The 17,848-nt window shown below is 39.6% G+C and overlaps 1 protein-coding gene across 1 annotated transcript in view; it reads right to left on the bottom strand.

Moving 5' to 3' along the window:
* Positions 1 to 17,848, bottom strand: part of ETV6 (ETS variant transcription factor 6) — a 315,993-nt gene that overhangs the window by 280,183 nt on the left and 17,962 nt on the right. Inside the window, exon 2 of the mRNA XM_045061379.1 lies at positions 8,938 to 9,011. The gene's annotated coding sequence lies outside the window, so the exon portion shown is untranslated. The remainder of the gene's footprint in view (positions 1 to 8,937; positions 9,012 to 17,848) is intronic.

The following is a 17,848-nucleotide window of genomic DNA, read 5'->3' as shown; positions in this document are numbered from 1 at the left end:
CCGATTGGAACAGCGACGTAAACCTCATCGGAGCTGAGACAATGGGCATCTTCTCTTAGAACCAATGTGGAGTCGGCTTTCTGAGAGTTTGTGTGGTAGGTGCTAGAAGCTTATCTGTTACGTAGCATCATGCCTGGAGCCAGCTTTGTGGCCGAGAAAAAGCCACGTGTGGGCCAAAATCATCGAACTGCAGAAATTTTGAATTTGTGAAAGGATCTGCTCTGCAGAGATAAGCACGGAGCAGATATTGAGAAAATGCCAAAGAATAGAGGCCACGTGGCGCCAGGACTTACGGAGCTCTCTCCCTGGCCTGCCAGCTGACCACTCCCCATCCTCGGCTCCCATGCGGCTGGACTGAACAGTGTTTTTGTGAGTTCTCTCTGTCCTTAAAAATAGACGCGCTTTTTATTTATTTATTTTTTTCCAACGTTTATTTATTTTTGGGACAGAGAGAGACAGAGCATGAACGGGGGAGGGGCAGAGAGAGAGGGAGACACAGAATCGGAAACAGGCTCCAGGCTCTGAACCATCAGCCCAGAGCCCGACGCGGGACTCGAACTCACGGACCGCGAGATCGTGACCTGGCTGAAGTCGGACGCTTAACCGACTGCGCCACCCAGGCGCCCCTAGACGCGCTTTTTAAAAAATCTGAGCTCCGCGAGTTGGTTTCTGTTCCTTCGGTCGAGGAAATTGGTAAGAAGACAGTCAACGGCTGAATCAAAATCAAAATCTCTTAGTCATATTTGTTTACTTATTTCAAGTAACACAATAAAAGTTCACCTCTGCCCAGAGGGAAGGGGTTAATTAAAGCTGCTGTCCTCCAGGTTCTAGTTTTAGGAGACTGGATTTGATGCTCTTTTGAATAGTCTAATTTCCTAGGAATATCTTGGGAGTGATTTGAATTCGTGGGATCAATTTTGTCATATTTCTACCACAAGAGATCAAATAAATCAAATTTTTAAAATATTGTCTTATACAGGGAGCTTAGGTGGTTCAGTCGGTTAAGTATCTGACTTCGGCTCAGCTCATGATCCCACAGTACATGAGTTCAAGTCCCACATCGGGGGAGCATGAGCCCGTCTTTGGGTGAGCTCTGCTTCTCTCTCCTCTCTCTCTCTCTCTTTCTCTCTGCCCTTCGTGTGATTCTCCTTCTCTCTCTGCCACCTTGCTCACTTGCGCGCTCTCTCTCTCTTAAAAAATAATTATCCGGGGCGCCTGGGTGGCGCAGTCGGTTAAGCGTCCGACTTCAGCCAGGTCACGATCTCGCGGTCCGTGAGTTCGAGCCCCGCGGCGCGCTCTGGGCTGATGGCTCGGAGCCTGGAGCCTGTTTCCGATTCTGTGTCTCCCTCTCTCTCTGCCCCTCCCCCGTTCATGCTCTGTCTCTCTCTGTCCCAAAAATAAATAAACGTTGAAAAAAAATTAAAAAAAAATTAATAATAATAATAATAATAATAATAATTATCCTGTTCAGAATTTTTTGGGTGGGGGGGGGAAAGGGTGGAAAGGGAATTTTTCTTCATTATAATAGTAATATATGTTCATCATCACAACTTTTGATAATATAAATAAGAGGAAAAAATATTTTTAAAAAATTAGTTTTATCACTAACAAACAACCGTCATTAATTTTAAGGACAAAATTCCAACAATGATGAAAATATAATCACATTAGTATCTTGAATTGTCCTCAAAAATGCAGGTAATTTTACTACTTATATTCATATACATTCATATATGTCTGTACATATAGGCATTTTTTTCTTTCAGAGATCATTGAGGACCAGAATTTGATTCAGTGGGGAGTAATTTTGAAATCGGACTTCTTTAGTCTTCCTGATAACCAATAAATGCATTTACTTTATTCAGTTCCTCTGTTCTTTAGGAACGGGGAGATTTAAACCATGTCCTTAATTCTTTGCATTTCCTCACCTGTTTTTTATCAGCAATTTAATGGAAGCATATTTTTTACTTCCTGGTTGTCCTCTTGTGTTTCCTGGAAAGTTACCAAATCTAAAATGGCTTCCATTCCAAAAGCATCTTCCACTCCAAAAGCCAAAAAATTCTAGAATCATGGTCTCTTTCATCCCCTCTGTATCTTGGGCTTTCATTAGGCTCACCTCTGTTCATTTTCCAAGATCAGATATTTCATTCTATTTCCTCTTGAGGCTAACATTTATTACCTTTGTTCCTCCGATCATTTCCCTTGTTGGATTTAATGGGCTCTCTTGTTTTATTTACCATATTTTTAAAATGAATGATGCTGATCCCTTGTTACTTGTTCCTCACACCAGGGATGTATTGTTTTAGTGAAATCCTACTCTTTTAATAATCAAAGTAGGAATATAGTGATGAGTTAAGAATGCTTTGCTTTCTTTCCAGCATATGAGTTTTACCATTAGCCATGGTTATCTCTTTTCCACTGGTATAGGGGATACAGTCGAAAAGCTAAATTTTCTAAAATCTGGTGATTCTCCCCTGGGTTTTTCGGAGTTTTTTCCACTCTTAATTCCAGACGTTTTTCGAGGGGCCCTTCTAGGAACAACGTTCTCTTGATGGACTGCCAGGAGCTTATGTTCCCATTTGGCTTAATCACGATCTATTTTAACCAGGACTCACAGTTTACTTATTATGTGAAGATTTAGCTCAAGTTTTGCTGGGAGACTGAAGGATTATCTACTTAATCTGATTACACTTAACCGGAAGGCATCAGAACTGAATTTCAGAACTTGCAGTTACTCTGAGTAGCTGGGACAAGTGGAATATAGGAAGGTCCTTCCATGTTCATTCTGTTAACAGATATCTATGGAACTTTATGTGCTGGGTACTGTTCACCTATGAATAGGAGGGACATGACCCCTGCTCTCAAGGAAGTCACCATCTTGTGGGAAAGATGAACAGATATGTGTTGCAATATACGGTGTTAGCATCTGTGACTGGGGCAGGCCCAGTGTTAGAGGAGCACAGACACGTGGGGAATGACAGAGAAAGGACACATGTACTAAGACTTGAGGGAATAGAGGAGCACCTGGGGAGGCTCAGTTGGTTAAGCGTCCAACTCTTGATTTCAGCTCACATAATGATCTCATGGTTTGTGAGATCGAGCCCCTGGTCAGGCTCTGTGCTGACAGCTCGGAGCCTGCCTTGGATTTTCTCTCTCTCCCTTTGTCTCTCTCTGCCCCTTCCTCTCTCTCTCTCTCAAAATAAATATATAAACATTAAAAAGAAAAAGACTTGAGGGAATAGAAAAGGTAAGCAGAGACGAGGGTATTCTAGAAGGAGAAACGAACTGAAAAAAAGAGGCATTATAAGGGAGGTTTAGGGAACTGCACACATTTGATAATAACTGGTGATGGCGTATGCACACTGGGGTGTGGACGGGTCCGGGGGATATGGGAGAACATGCAATCCAATTAGGAGTGGTTTGTGCGCCATGCTAAAGAGTTTGCACATTATCCTGGAGATGCTGAGAATTCCTGAAGAATCTTAAGCAGAAGTGTAATGGTCAGATTTGTGATCTAAAAGGAGCGTTTTCACAGTGGGACAGGCCGACGTGGCTCAGAATGTCCATTTCACATGTATAGAGGGGGTTTGTCACAGAAGCTAAGCCTCCCACCAGCGAGAGTCAGAGAGGCTGGCACAGCCCAACACCTGAACATTTACCTCTTTTTCTCCTTCTTCGTCCTTCTTCTTACCTGCCCAGTCTCCCTCTTCTCTTAAATATTCTCTTAGGAAGCCCTTAACACTTCAACGGTTCGCAGGTGGTCTTCTTAAAATGTCAGTAAAAATACCCTAGTTTAGTTGTGAATGTCTTGGCTTTTCTCGAAGGTTAATGTTAAATTACTGGCCGAATTTCCCTTCATGGAATGCTTAAAGTTCCCGCTTTCCCTTTTGCCACCTGAAATTCTTTATCATTATCCATTCTTACCATCAAAATAAGGGAGAGGGTAAAATAGAAATTCAAGTAAATTGATTTTACTATTGACTTGTGGTCCTTGGAGAGAGTTTATCAGTAGAATATAAAAGCCAGAGCGACCTTAATGTTTTTCATAATGTCTTTTTAACCGTAGGTTATGACCCATTGGTAGGTCATGAAATCAATTTAACGGGTCATAACATGCACTTTAAAAAAAGAAAGAAACAGAGCCTAACCTAATAGAGTAGAAAATATCAGAGTGCCCTGAATATACTGAGTTGATACTGTTATATGAAACTTATGGTTCAGTTATAGGCATATATGTTCATTCATGCAGATAGCATAAACTATGCGTCTTACAATGGGTGGTCGTCAAAAAAGTTAAATTTTTAAAAATAAAAAACCGCACACAAAAAGTTTGAAAAACACTGCCTAAGATCAACATTTTTTCCACTCTGAAGATGGAAAAAGTTGAGAAACAGAAGTTGACTTGTCCAAGTCAATGAATTAGTGACTACTGCAAGATTTGAACTCGGTCTCCTGATAGTCTGACATTCTCTGCCTAGCATGATTGCCTAATATGGGGACTGGAGTTTGAAGACTTCATTTACTTAAATACCCTTGAGACTATATTGCAAAAGACAATCAAATGTTCACAATGCTTTGTAAAATTCTTTCTTGTGGACAACTTTGATAGATGTTCATATTTATATACCGAATGAAGATAATCTAGTCCTCACTGTTTCTCAGCTGAATGGCTGAATAATTATTTAGGTCTTTTCTTTCATATTCCTTCACCATCCTGAAAAATAAACATTTCAGGACATTTAGAGTCATTTTTCACCTAAAATCAGGGAAGCATTAGGTATACCTAAAGGCTCCTATAGCCTTATATGGTTCTACTGATTTAATCTTTCTAATGGATCTGTCTAGATTTTTACTTCTTTTTTCCAAGAAATTAAATTCCTTTTTTTGCTTCACACAGTATTCTATGACTTAATTTCAGGAAGGCATTGAGGCACAGCAAAGAACACTAAATTAGGAATCAGGAGACCTGAGTCCTGGTCCCTCTTGTCACTCAGTTTATTGTTTGAATTTTAGCAGATCCCATAACATCTTTGGACTTTGGTTTCTTTCTTTTCTTTCTTTCTTTTCTTTTCTTTTCTTTCTTTCTTTCTTTCTTTCTTTCTTTCTTTCTTTCTTTCTTCTTTTCCTTCTTTTCTTTCTTTCTTTCTTTCTTTCTTTCTTTCTTTCTTTCTTTCTTTCTTTCTTTCTTTCTTTCTCTTAGAAAGACCATGCAAGTGGGGAAGAAGGGCAGAGAGAGAAAGGGTGAGAGAGAATCTTAAGCAGGCTCCACGCTCAGTGCAAAGCCAAATGCAGGGCTCAATCCCATGACTCTGGGATCATGACCTGAGCTGAAATCAAGAGTCAGATGTTCAACCAACTGAGCCACCCAGGTGCCCCTGGTTTCTTCACTTGAACATGGATCTAGATTACCTATGAGTTCCTATAATCAATTAGCATTTCCCAATCATGTGGAAGTTATGGATTTATTTCCAAATATGAAAGAAACTATTGCTTAGGAATTTGTGTATGAATATATAGAGACATGTTGTTGTGTAAAATTGTATGGAGTTCCTGGATTTTTATAACCCACTTATAGATTCACAGTTTTAAAAACCTGCTTTAAATAACGTCCTGTGTATCATACAACATGCCCGATTCTCTATGTTTCCTTTTTTGAACTTCCTAAGGAATTTCCAACGGTGTTTCCTTCCTATTTCCTTAATGATATCCTCCAGAGTTCAAGGACTTCCAGGGCTGGCTGGAAACCTGAGCAAGCTACACCAACCACGTCATTTCCTTGCAGTCTGTCACCTTCACTTGATAAGTCTTATTTGCCCATTCAGTAACTAATAGTGTTTTCACTTTGAATGGTGACATGAACAACACCACCTTAAAATCCATTTCCTGTACAGGAACCCTTTATTCACTCATTCTACAAATATTTACTGAGCACCTTCTTGAGTCAGGGACTGGGTTCCATGTTGAGGATATAATGGAGAATAAGATCGACAAATGCCATTTCCTCAAGAGGCTTACATTCTACTGGAGAGACTGATTAAAAATAAAAGCTATCGAAGAAATTCATGAAATTACTTCAAGTTCAATGAAGTGTGGACCTTGAGGCCAGGCTGACAGGTCTGGAGTCCCACTTCATTACTTACTATTTGTATGTATCAGCCCCCCATCTGTGCACTACTTCAGAACCCCTAGCCTCACTCATTTCCAGGGTCTTTGACAGTGAAGGGAAGGAAAGCCTTTTTTTCCCTCTACCTTCCTAGGTTCACCAACCAAGCCCTCCAATGAAACTGATAAGAAACAGATGAACAAGAGAGAGAGAGAGAGAGAAGGCTACATGCATATACATGCATATACATTTTGCTTCAACAAAATGAAAACTCAAGGAGGCAGCTAGATGAATGAGGCTTTATATGTGATCTTAGGCTAAACAAAAGAAAAGAGGTTTGAGCTTCTAGGCGGGAGAGGCATGTTTTGGAAAGGGGAAGGTAGAAAATATATAGTAAATAAGGGTTGCCTTGCTCTGCAGATAAGAGTCTCTCAGGTGAGTCGTCTCTGGGTGTAGATCTGTCTCTCCCTGGTGAGACACATCTTTACCAATGGCAATTTCCTTTTTTAAATGTAAATTTTCCTTTACAAAAGGGGAAAATTGTACTCCATTTTAGGTAGTAAGGGGAGCTGAAGAGCTCTTCCTACATATGCTGGTCCTCAATTGCCTTTAGCTCAAACTAATCCCTATGACAAAGAGGCACCTGTGGGGGTGGCATATTCTGATACCTTTCATTCTGCCCACTGAAACTCATTTTTCAGGAAGCAGCATTCCTGTGGAAACCAAAAGAAAACCAAAAGTGAATGAATGAAGCAAATTATAAATCCAATTTTGGGGATCAGATGGAAGTCAGTCAAAAAGACTCCTGGAGGCTGGGATCAAAACCTCTTTAGACGGCGGGGTGAAGATGGCTGTGATAATCCAGCTTCCGGCTTTCCTGGTTCGCAGTTTGAATGTCTTTAGTGATGGCAGGTGCACCGGCGTCACAGACGTGGTTAGTTTTCAGGGCAGAGCACGGAAGCATCCGTCATTTGCTTACAGAGCCCTTTGGATGGTCTTAATAAGGATCTGTGAGGTCAGGTTTTCGTTCTCAGTGGTGCCAAGGCAGAAGGGTGAGAGAAAAATGGGAAATGACTCTCTACAGTCACTCTAATTTCTATCAAAGACAATCAAAGTAAAGACTAATTTGCAAAATAAATCTAGTCTCATTAAACTTGGCCTGATTATTTGCATAAGCACAGCAAAAATAGTAATTGATCTTTTAGGCTCTTTTAAGTCTGCACTGCTGGAACTTTAAATAACTCAGATGAGACTTTTTTTTTTTAATATATGAAATTTATTGACAAATTGGTTTCCATACAACACCCAGTGCTCATCCCAAAAGGTGCCCTCCTCAATACCCATCACCCACCCTCTCCTCCCTCCCACCCCCCATCAACCCTCAGTTTGTTCTCAGTTTTTAACAGTCTCTTATGCTTTGGCTCTCTCCCACTCTAACCTCTTTTTTTTTTTTTCCTTCCCCTCCCCCATGGGTTCCTGTTAAGTTTCTCAGGATCCACATAAGAGTGAAACCATATGGTATCTGTCTTTCTCTGTATGGCTTATTTCACTTAGCATCACACTCTCCAGTTCCATCCACGTTGCTACAAAAGGCCATATTTCATTTTTTCTCATTGCCACGTAATATTCCATTGTGTATATAAACCACAATTTCTTTATCCATTCATCAGTTGATGGACATTTAGGCTCTTTCCATAATTTGGCTATTGTTGAGAGTGCTGCTATGAACATTGGGGTACAAGTGGCCCTATGCATCAGTACTCCTGTATCCCTTGGATAAATTCCTAGCAGTGCTATTGCTGGGTCATAGGGTAGGTCTATTTTTAATTTTCTGAGGAACCTCCACACTGGTTTCCAGAGCGGCTGCACCAATTTGCATTCCCACCAACAGTGCAAGAGGGTTCCCGTTTAGATGAGACTTTTAAAAAGCCTCTTGAGGGTAGGAAGCCACGCCAAGGACTTGCCATCAGTCTTTACCTGTAGTGCCTTTAGGTTTGAGTGAATTCCTTCTTTCTTGAGGTTTCCAATATATTTTAATGTTCCTGGGCCTGCCTCAAAGTGATCTTCCTTACTCACTTAGAAGGCCAGGAACCCTGTAAGCCGGGTATCAGGTAGATATCCCACGAGGACTCTGTAAGCATTGGCTCCCTACAGTCAAAATTAGTTCCTTTAAACTGTCTGGTCATAGGGGCACCGGGCTGGCTCAGTCGGAGGAGCATGTGACTCTTGATCTCAGAGTCATGAATTCAAGCCCCATGTTGGGTGTAGTGATAACTTAAATAAGTAAAACGTAAATTAAAAAAAAAAAATGTCTGGTCTTATCTGATTGTATGCACACCGTTCTCAAATGTGACATTCCAGTCAAACCCTTGGTAACATAACCAAAGTTTCAAATTGTGCTATGTTTACAAGGAAAACAGATTCTTATTAAACTTACGCAAATAATTGTGTTACCATGAAAATAAGAGTCCTCGATAAGAGTTTCCAAATTCTGGAAGGATCAGAGAGGTCAAAAAGGAGGGGTTTCACAAAGGTTTCACAAAGGTATACTTTAACACGTTGCTGTAAGTTATTGATAAGAGAGAAGAGAAAAAAGATTCTTTAAATCTGGAAAGTGAAACAGTAAAGAACCAGCGATATTTCAAACAAAAGGGCCATAAAAATTATAATCATCTTCAGTGTATTCAGTTCCATGAATTAATTCTTGTTTTGCTTGATTTGGGATTAACAATTTTATGAATTCATCACTTTCTCCATTGGAGTTTCGTGAATCTCTACCCAGCCCGGTGGCATGCTATGAAAGTTATCAGAAACCTGTATTTCAGATTACTTACCAGAGTTTTCCCCATGAATCTACTTGAAGATACGCACGTTCACCTTTAGTTGACTGCAAATGCTTTCCGAAAGACTGAAAGTAAAACATTAGTTGTATGTGGATGACAAAATAAAATCTTATGGAAGTTCATTATGGGATAATTGACAAGTAAAGTTTGTTATTTCTGTGGCATACAACAGTTTGTAATTACTGGAATTATGACTGATAACATGGGTACTGAGAAATTTCTAGAAACCTTACATGATTTCTGAATAATGTGCATTAAAACATCTGTCCACACAAATATAACTAAAGGAGGGTAAGACTCACTTCTTAGGGGCTCCTGGGTGGCTCAGTCTGTTGAGAGTCTGACTCTCGGTTTTGGCTCAGGTCATGACCTTGCAGTTTCGTGAGTCAGAGCCCCACTGCGCTGGCCGTGCGGAGCCTGCTTGGGATTTTCTCTTTCTCCCTCTCTGCACCTCCCCTACTTACTCTGTCTCTCTTAAAATAAATAATCTTAAAAAAAAAAAAGTAAAGACCATCAGGCAGAAAGCAAATTCTTGCTCAGCCTTTAAAAAGAGAGAGGGATGGGGCGCCTGGGTGGCTCAGTCGGCTAAGTGTCTGACTCTCAGTTTCGGCTCAGGTCATGGTCTCATAATTTCAAGAGTTCGAGCCCCACATTGGGCTCTGTGTCAACATTGCAGAGCCTACTTGGGATTCTCTCTCTCACCCCACTCTCTCTGTCCCTCCCTGGCTCACACTGTTTCTGTCCCTCTCAAAATAAATAAATAAATAAAATTTTAAAATAATAAATAAATAAATAAAGAAATAAATAAGAAAAAGGGGGGAGAGGATGCACCTGGGTGGCTCAGTCGGTTAGGCATCTGGGGCTCAGGTCATGATCTCACGGTTCTTGAGTTTGAGCCCCATATTGGGCTCTGTGCTGACAGTTTAGAGCTGGAACCTGCTTTAGATTGTATCTCCCTCTCTCTCTGCCCCTCCCTGCTCACTCTCTCTCTCTCTCTCTCTCTCTGAAAAATAAATAAACATTAAAAAAGAAAAGAAAAGAAATAAAAAAGAGTCACTTCTTATTTGACAATGCTTCCCATGCAGTTTAACATACCAACTAAACCTAATTGGCTTAATATCTCTCTTTCACAAAGTAAGAGAACAAATCCTTTGAAATTTTCCAAGTGACCTCTACAGAGTCTCAAAGTTGTCTTCAGGTTAAAAAAAACAACAACAAAAAAAAACCCACCCCATTTAGAATTGTGGGAAATTTGATTTGGGGAGATTTGTCTGAAATGCCAAAAGCTTTGTACATCTGACTAAATACAATCACAGGTCACTATGAAACAATACTTCGTTACCTATGTAACCAAAGTGACAATAAAAGATTTCAAAGCAAATGTAGAACGTCACGTGACTAAAAAAAACCTTAGCACTTTCAACATTAAGAAGTCTCAGTTGGGGGCGCCTGGGTGGCTCAGTCGGTTGAGCATTCGACTTCGGCTCAGGTCATGATCTCGCAGTTTGTGAGTTCGAGCCCCGCATCGGGCTCTGTGCTGACCGCTCAGAGCCTGGAGCCTGGAGCCTGCTTCGGATTCTGTGTCCCCTCTCTCTCTCTGCCCCTCCCCTGCTCATGCTCTGTCTCTCTCTGTCTCAAAAATAAATAAAACATTAAAAAAATTAAAAAAAAAAAAAGTCTCAGTTGTCCTAAGAAATCAAAGACAAGATAAAGACAACACAAAGCATAGGAAATTATTGAGTTAAGACACAGAATCTGTTTTTTAGGCAAATTACTTAATAGGTAAGAAAAACCTTTCAGCATATCTTTTAAACAACAGACCAGTAATGTGAACTCCAGTCTTGTATCATCAGCACATTATTGATATTAAAATTCATTTAAAATCTTATGATAAATAACATTTAATTTTAGATAGCTTGACCACATGAGACAAAATTTTTTTCTTTCTTATTATAACTTCCTGTATCTATCTACATTTTTGTCCTTTATTTTCCTCTGTCTCATCTGAAACAAACTTTAACCTTAAACTACTGTAGGATAAAATCATTCTCCTTTTTCTTACAAAAAGTCATCTTTCATCTCTCATATCTTGTGTAACAAAAAATGCCTTATTCTGAAGCACCTGGGTGGCTCAGTCAGTTGAGCGTCCAACTTCGGCTCAGGTCATGATCTCACGGTTTGTGAGTTTGAGCCCTGCATCCGGCTCTGCGCTGACAGCTCAGAGCCTGGAGCCTGTTTTGGATTCTGTGTCTCCCTCTCTCTCTGCTCCCCGCTTGTGCTCTGTCTCTCTCAAAAATAGATAAACATTAAAAAAAAATTTTTTTAATGCCTTGTTTTCCTTGAAGAATTTGCACATAGAACTTTTTCCTTCATCCTTATTATTCCTAGTAGTTTATCTACATATATTGATTAGAATTTTTAATCCTTGGTAACCTTAATTTCTAGTGAAAGCAAGGAAGCAATTGTGAATTGCACATTACATATGCTAGCATTCGGTAGCAAATTAGCAAATTTATGAATACACCAATTGTATACTTTTTAGAGACCTGGATTTCTTCACAGTACAATTTTTCTAAGAGGTAAAAGAATGTGTTTACTAACAGACCCAAATATCTGTTCTGTCTGTAATAAGAGGCCAAAGGTAGATAACCTGGTGTTGAGCAATTAATGTTGCAGTATTTTATCTTATTTCAAAATGACCTACCTTTTCAAGGAATATACATCGTTTAATTTAGCTTAGTATTACATTAACGTTTTAAATTACTGACAAGATTTGGAAAAGTATTTTTAAGCAGAAAGCCTCATTTATAAATTTTATTCCACTTCAATTTAACTCATGTATTCTTAACAATTATGCTTGGACTATTCATGAAAATTTCATGAGACGTTAAATAAATCAGCCATCATCTAAAGTTATTTTCTTGTTAAGGAATTTTATAACATATGCATGTGAGGCAAATATTAAAAACTCACAGAAGTAAAGAAACTAAGAGTTAAGCATATGCCTTAGCATGAATTTATAATTTTATAATCTTAACTGGTAAAGATAACTTAAGCTTATTTGACAAGTAAACCCAGGTGGAAGAAAATTGTATTTTTGCATTACATTTAATGCTGACAGCTCGTAGGACATAATGACTTTTAATTAATTAACAATATTAAATAGCCTATTTTATCAAAGATTATCCAAGCTCATATGGACTTGCAAAAAAAAAAAAACGCATTTGGGTTCGTTCTTGATTTTCTGGCAGTTTTAGGAATACTTAATTTATATAAGTGCTTATTTCTTTCTGAATCACTTAAAGCAGAGCTCTTTTCTGAATTTTGGCAATATCATCCTGAGGTAGGAAACCACTCCATATACAAAATATGCACATGGGGACATACATAAACATTCAGACAGGTACAAATAGGGATCTTATAGCATTCATTTAAAAATTGTACCCATGAGTCAGATACAGTAATACAAAACTCACTCGTTTATAGACAATAGTTGGATCCAAATTATGTTTTTGGTAGATGGATCAAGTTAACAGTTACCTGCTCACTCATGGCTAAAACTTTTTACCAATATTGGTGGGGAAGACTTTTAAGATTTTCATTTGCCCTTAATAAATAATCTCATAAAGGTTGTATACTAAATTGTGGGCAAAGGGCCCTTTAAAAAGATCAAGGACAGGGGCGCCTGGGTGGCGCAGTCTGTTAAGCGTCCGACTTCAGCCTGGGTCACGATCTCGCGGTCCGTGAGTTCCAGCCCCGCGTCGGGCTCTGGGCTGATGGCTCGGAGCCTGGAGCCTGTTTCTGGTTCTGTGTCTCCCTCTCTGCCCCTCCCCCGTTCATGCTCTGTCTCTCTCTGTCCCAAAAATAAATAAACGTTGAAAAAAAAAAATTTAAAAAGATCAAGGACAGTTTGTTTCCAAAAAGCCTCTATTTAAAATTTTATTATGTTTTTCAGCCCTAAGCGGTTGTAGGTGGTTGCTTTAGCCAAATGTTATCTATCTTATTGGATGTTTACATTTTAGGAAGATAGTAAGATTTCCATTTCCAAGGGACAGAGAAAAGGATGTAAGTTTCCTCTCAGGAAGAGTTTAAAGGCATATTTGCTCAAATCTGGGGCATTTACTATTTATGTTTAAAATTTTTAGTTTAAATATAGGACAGTCCAATGAATTATTCGTCATCGAAGTCCAAAATACATTCACGTAGGGCACTGAATGGGAAGGTCTGGGAGCTTGGGGACTTCATTCAAGCTGTTTCTTGGCTGTCAGTATTTACACTGGTCTCACAAAATATTTTGCAATTCTCTTTTTTTAATTTTTAATGTTTATTTATTTTTAAGAGGGGGGAGGGGCAGACACTATTTAGCAATTCTTAACTTTTGTTTTCAGTCTGTTCTCCATCTCCTAATCTTGTTTGTTTGTTTTCATAGGCCAGCTAAGGCACTCCTTTTTTCCTTTGAGTCTGTTCTTCCCGTAGGTTCCGATTAGATAGTTGTTTCAGGAGAAGAGCTCTCTTTAAAAAAAATCCTAAAGTCCGTGTGTGACAAACCCACAGCTAACGCCACACTAAATGATGAAAACCTGAAAAATTTTCCTCTAGGATCAGGAACAAGACAAAAATGCCCACTCTAGCAACTTTTATTCAACATAGTACTGGGATCTCTAACAAGAGCAACTAGGCAGGAAAAAGAAATAAAAGGCATACGAGATTGCAAAACGAGTAAAAATGTCTCTATGTGTGGATGACATGGTATTATACATAGAAAACCCTAAAGACTGAGGGGAAAACACTATTAGAGCTAATAAACAAATCCAGTAACGTTGTGGGATACAAAATCAACATGCAAAAGTCACTTGGGTTCCTTTACAGTAATAATGAAGTATCAGAGAGAAAAATTTGAAAAGCAACCCGAATTACAATCGCATCAAAAGGAATAAAACCCTAGGAATAAATTTAATCAATGAGACGAAAAACTCGTTAACTAAAAAGTATTAAGACATTGCTGAAAGAAATGGAAAACACAAATAACTGGAAAGATATTCTGTGCTCATGCATTGGAAGAATTAATATTGTTCCATGCCACTCAGATTCAATTCAATATACAGATTCAATTCAATCTCTATCAAAATTCCAATGGCATTTTTTATGGAAATAGAACAAACAGTCCTAAAATAAGGAACCACAAAACCCCCTGGACAACGAATGTAATCTTGAGAAAAGAACAAAGCTGGAGAATTAATTTCTGATTTCAAACTATATTACGAATCTACAGCAGTCAAAACAGTATGGTATCAGTATAAAAACAGACACATAGATCAATGGAACAGAATAAAGAGCCCAGAACTGAACTCGTGTATATACGGTCAATTCATTAATGACAAAGAAGCCAAGAATGCACAATGGGGCAAGAACAGTCTCTTCAATAAACGCTTCTCGGAAAATTGCACAGCTACGTGGAAAAGAGTGAAACCGGATCCTATCTTATTCCATCCATAAAAATTAGCTCAAAATGGATTAAAAACTTGGATGTAAGCCATGAAACTATAAAACTCATGGAAGAAAACAGGGGTAAATTCCTTGACATCACCATTGGCAGGGATCATTTGGATTTGGTACCAAAAGCAAAAGCCACAGGAAACAAAAATAAACAAATGGGATTCTGTCAAGCTAAAAAGCTTCTACACAGCAAAGGTAACCACCAACAAAATGCAAAAGACAACCTACTGAATGGGAGAAAATGTTTGCAAATGATATATCTGTTAAGGGATTAATATCCAAAATATAGGAGAATTCAAACCGCTTGATAGCAAAAAACCAGCCAATCTAATTAAAAAATGGGTAGAGGACCTAATGCACATTTTCCAAAAAACATATACAAATGGCCAAATCGTTATGTTGTATACAACAGCTGCTTGAAAAGGCGCTCAATATCACTAATCATCACATAATCGAAAATCAAAACCTCAAAGAGTTATCAACCCACACCTGTTAGAATGGCTATCATCACAAAGATAACAAGTGTTGGTGAGGAAGTGGAGAAAAGGGAACGCTTGTGCACTGTTGGTGGGAATGCAAATTGGTGAAACCACTTTGCAATGTGAAAACAATATGAAGATTCCTCAAAAAATTAAAAATACAGCTGCCACATGATCTAGCAATATCGTTTCTGGGCATCTATCTGAAGAAAACAAAATCACTAACTTGTAGAGATTGTAGAGACTTGTAGAGATATTCTCACCCCTACGTTCACTGTAGCTTTATTTGCAATAGCCATGACCTGGAAACAGCCTAAGTGTCCAACGATGGATGAATGGACAAAAAATGTGATACACACACACACACACACACACACACACACACACATGATGGAATGTTATTCAGCCATTAAAAAGGAGGAAATTCAGGGCGCCTGGGTGGCTCGTCTGTTGAGTGTCTGACTTCGGTTCAGGTCACGATCTCATGGTTCATGAGTTTGAGCCTTGCATCAGGCTCTGTGCTGACATCACAGAGCCCTCTTCACATCCTCTGTACCCCTCTCTCTGCCCCTCGCCCACTTACTCTCTCTCTCTCTCAAAAATAAATAAACATTAAATTTTTTTAAAAAAGGAGGAAATTCTATTTGCAGCATCATGTATAGGACTTCAGGGCATTATGCTAAGTGAAATAAGTTGGACTAAGAAAGACAAATACTTTATGATCTTACATAAATGAGAATTAAAAAAAAAAAAGACCTCATAGATACAGAGAACAGATGGGTGGTCACCAGAGGTCAGGGGAGGTTGGGGTAGGCAAAATGAATGAAAGTGGGCAAAAGACACAAATTTGCAATTATAAGATAAATAAGTTCTGGAGATGTAGTTTAAAGCATGGTGACTAAGGTTTACAATACTATATTATATATTTGAAACTTGCTAACAGGTTAATCTTGAAAGTTCTCATCATAAGAACAATTTTTAATATGTGGCAATGGATGTTGGCTAAACTTATTGTAGTAATTGCTTCACAATATAGACAAATACCAAATCATTATGTTGTATACCTAGAACTAATATAATGTTATATGTCAAGGATATCTCAATTAGAAAGATAAATATCAAAAAAAGTCTTTCAGGGGTGCCTGGGTGGCTCAGTCAGTTGAGCGTCTGCCTCAATTCGGCTTAGGTCACGATCCCAGGATCGCGGGATTGAGCCCAGCATCAGGATCTACACTGAGGGTGGAGTCTGCTTAAGATTCTCCCTCCCTCTCTCTCTCTTTCTCTCTCTCATTCTTCCCCCCTCCCCTTCTCACACTTTCTCTAAAGATTAAAAAAAAAAATATGTTATATATGAAGCCCAAATTGCCAAATACACCTATTACAATGTCATTCTAAACCAATTATCCCTTTATATCTTTAACCACGGACACGAAAGTCATCTCCAGAGAGAGTGCGAAAGATAGAGCATCCTCCCGCCCCCCTCCACCCCAGGATCTAAAGTTGTCCCTAAAGATAGCTTAAGAATCAAAGACCTTTGTTATCACAAGTGGTAAGGAAACTCTGGTCTTCTGCAAAGTGGAGATGCCTTTAATCCCAGGCCTGCTAATCAGTCTCACTGAATAGGCTACCCTGGAATGGGACTTTTTTTCCTGGACAAACGAGGAAATGAAAAGACAAAGCCTTCATGCTGACTGTGACCCCACATGAAGACAAAACATCCCTGAGAGCTGGTATGGTTGGACAGGCAATGTTCCTTGTGCACTTCATATACAGGGTTTCCTCGCTGCCAGATGAACAGCCCCCCTACCCCCCAAGGCGCCAGAGACCAAGGAGAGTACCCCAAGCTCTCAAGACACAAAATAAAATGGAAGGAGACTCTCTTGTAAGTTTTCTCTTAAGATGAAAGATATAAAAGTCAGAGGCGGCTAAGGATCAATAAGGCAACGATTACCTAAAACCAAACAGACAAGACTCATAATCCAAAGAATGAATTCTTACAACTATCTTTCTCCTGCTGATTTAAATCTGGAAAGGAAAAGACAAAGAGACTTTTACCACCCTCATTCAATTGGACTTTGCAGACGGAAACTAGGGAGGCTGACTTTGGTAAGGATTTGTACCTTTTGCTAGTTTTTCAGTTTTTTTAATGATTATTTCTTTTTGAAGGAGAGAGAGAGAGACAGAGCTTGAGCTGGGGAGGGGCAGAGAGAGAGGGAGACACAGAATCCGAAGCGGGTCCCGGGCTCTGAGCCGACAGCACAGAGCCCGACGCGGGGCTCGAACTCACAAGCTGTTAAGATCATGACCTGAGCCGAAGTCAGACGCTTAATTGCTGGGCAGGGAGGACAAGTTATGGGAAGGTGAGGGGCACAAATGTCTCATAAATAAGGGTTGTCTTGTTAATGCAGGGAAGAGTTGTCCCTGAACAGTATCTCTGTTCCTGGCAAGTGATATTTTTACAAATGGAAATTTCCTTTATAAATGGAAATTTCCTTCATAAAGGGGGGGAATTTATATACTATGTTTAGGCAGTTAGAGGAAGTAAAAAAGCTTTTCCGGCATCTGCTGCTTCTCAAATTGCTTTGCTCAACATAATCCATGTGCCAAAGAGGCATGTTTTGGGGTGGCATATTCCAGTACCCTCCAGCTACTTGTTCTGCTCCCGCCACCAATGAGACGGACAGCTCTGTGAGGTTCTGGTAGACTTCACGTGGGCCAATCCTATAGCGTCCTGCCCCATGCACCTGCCGTCACGTGGTCAGGCGCATTCCCATCGGCGTTAAGGGAGCTTTCGGGTACCATCACAAGGGAGCTAATGGCCCGTAGGGCAGACCTCTGACCAATCAGATAGAGGTGCCATCGAGAAAGCTCTTCCCTCATTCCAGCCAGATGGAGGGTCCTGAGATACATTTATTCAGGCAGCTTCT

This window comes from Felis catus, chromosome B4 (genome assembly GCF_018350175.1).
Source record: "Felis catus isolate Fca126 chromosome B4, F.catus_Fca126_mat1.0, whole genome shotgun sequence".
In the NCBI taxonomy this organism is placed as follows: domain Eukaryota; kingdom Metazoa; phylum Chordata; class Mammalia; order Carnivora; family Felidae; genus Felis; species Felis catus.
Note: the sequence above shows the minus strand (reverse complement) of the source record. Positions and strands in the feature narration are given on the sequence as shown.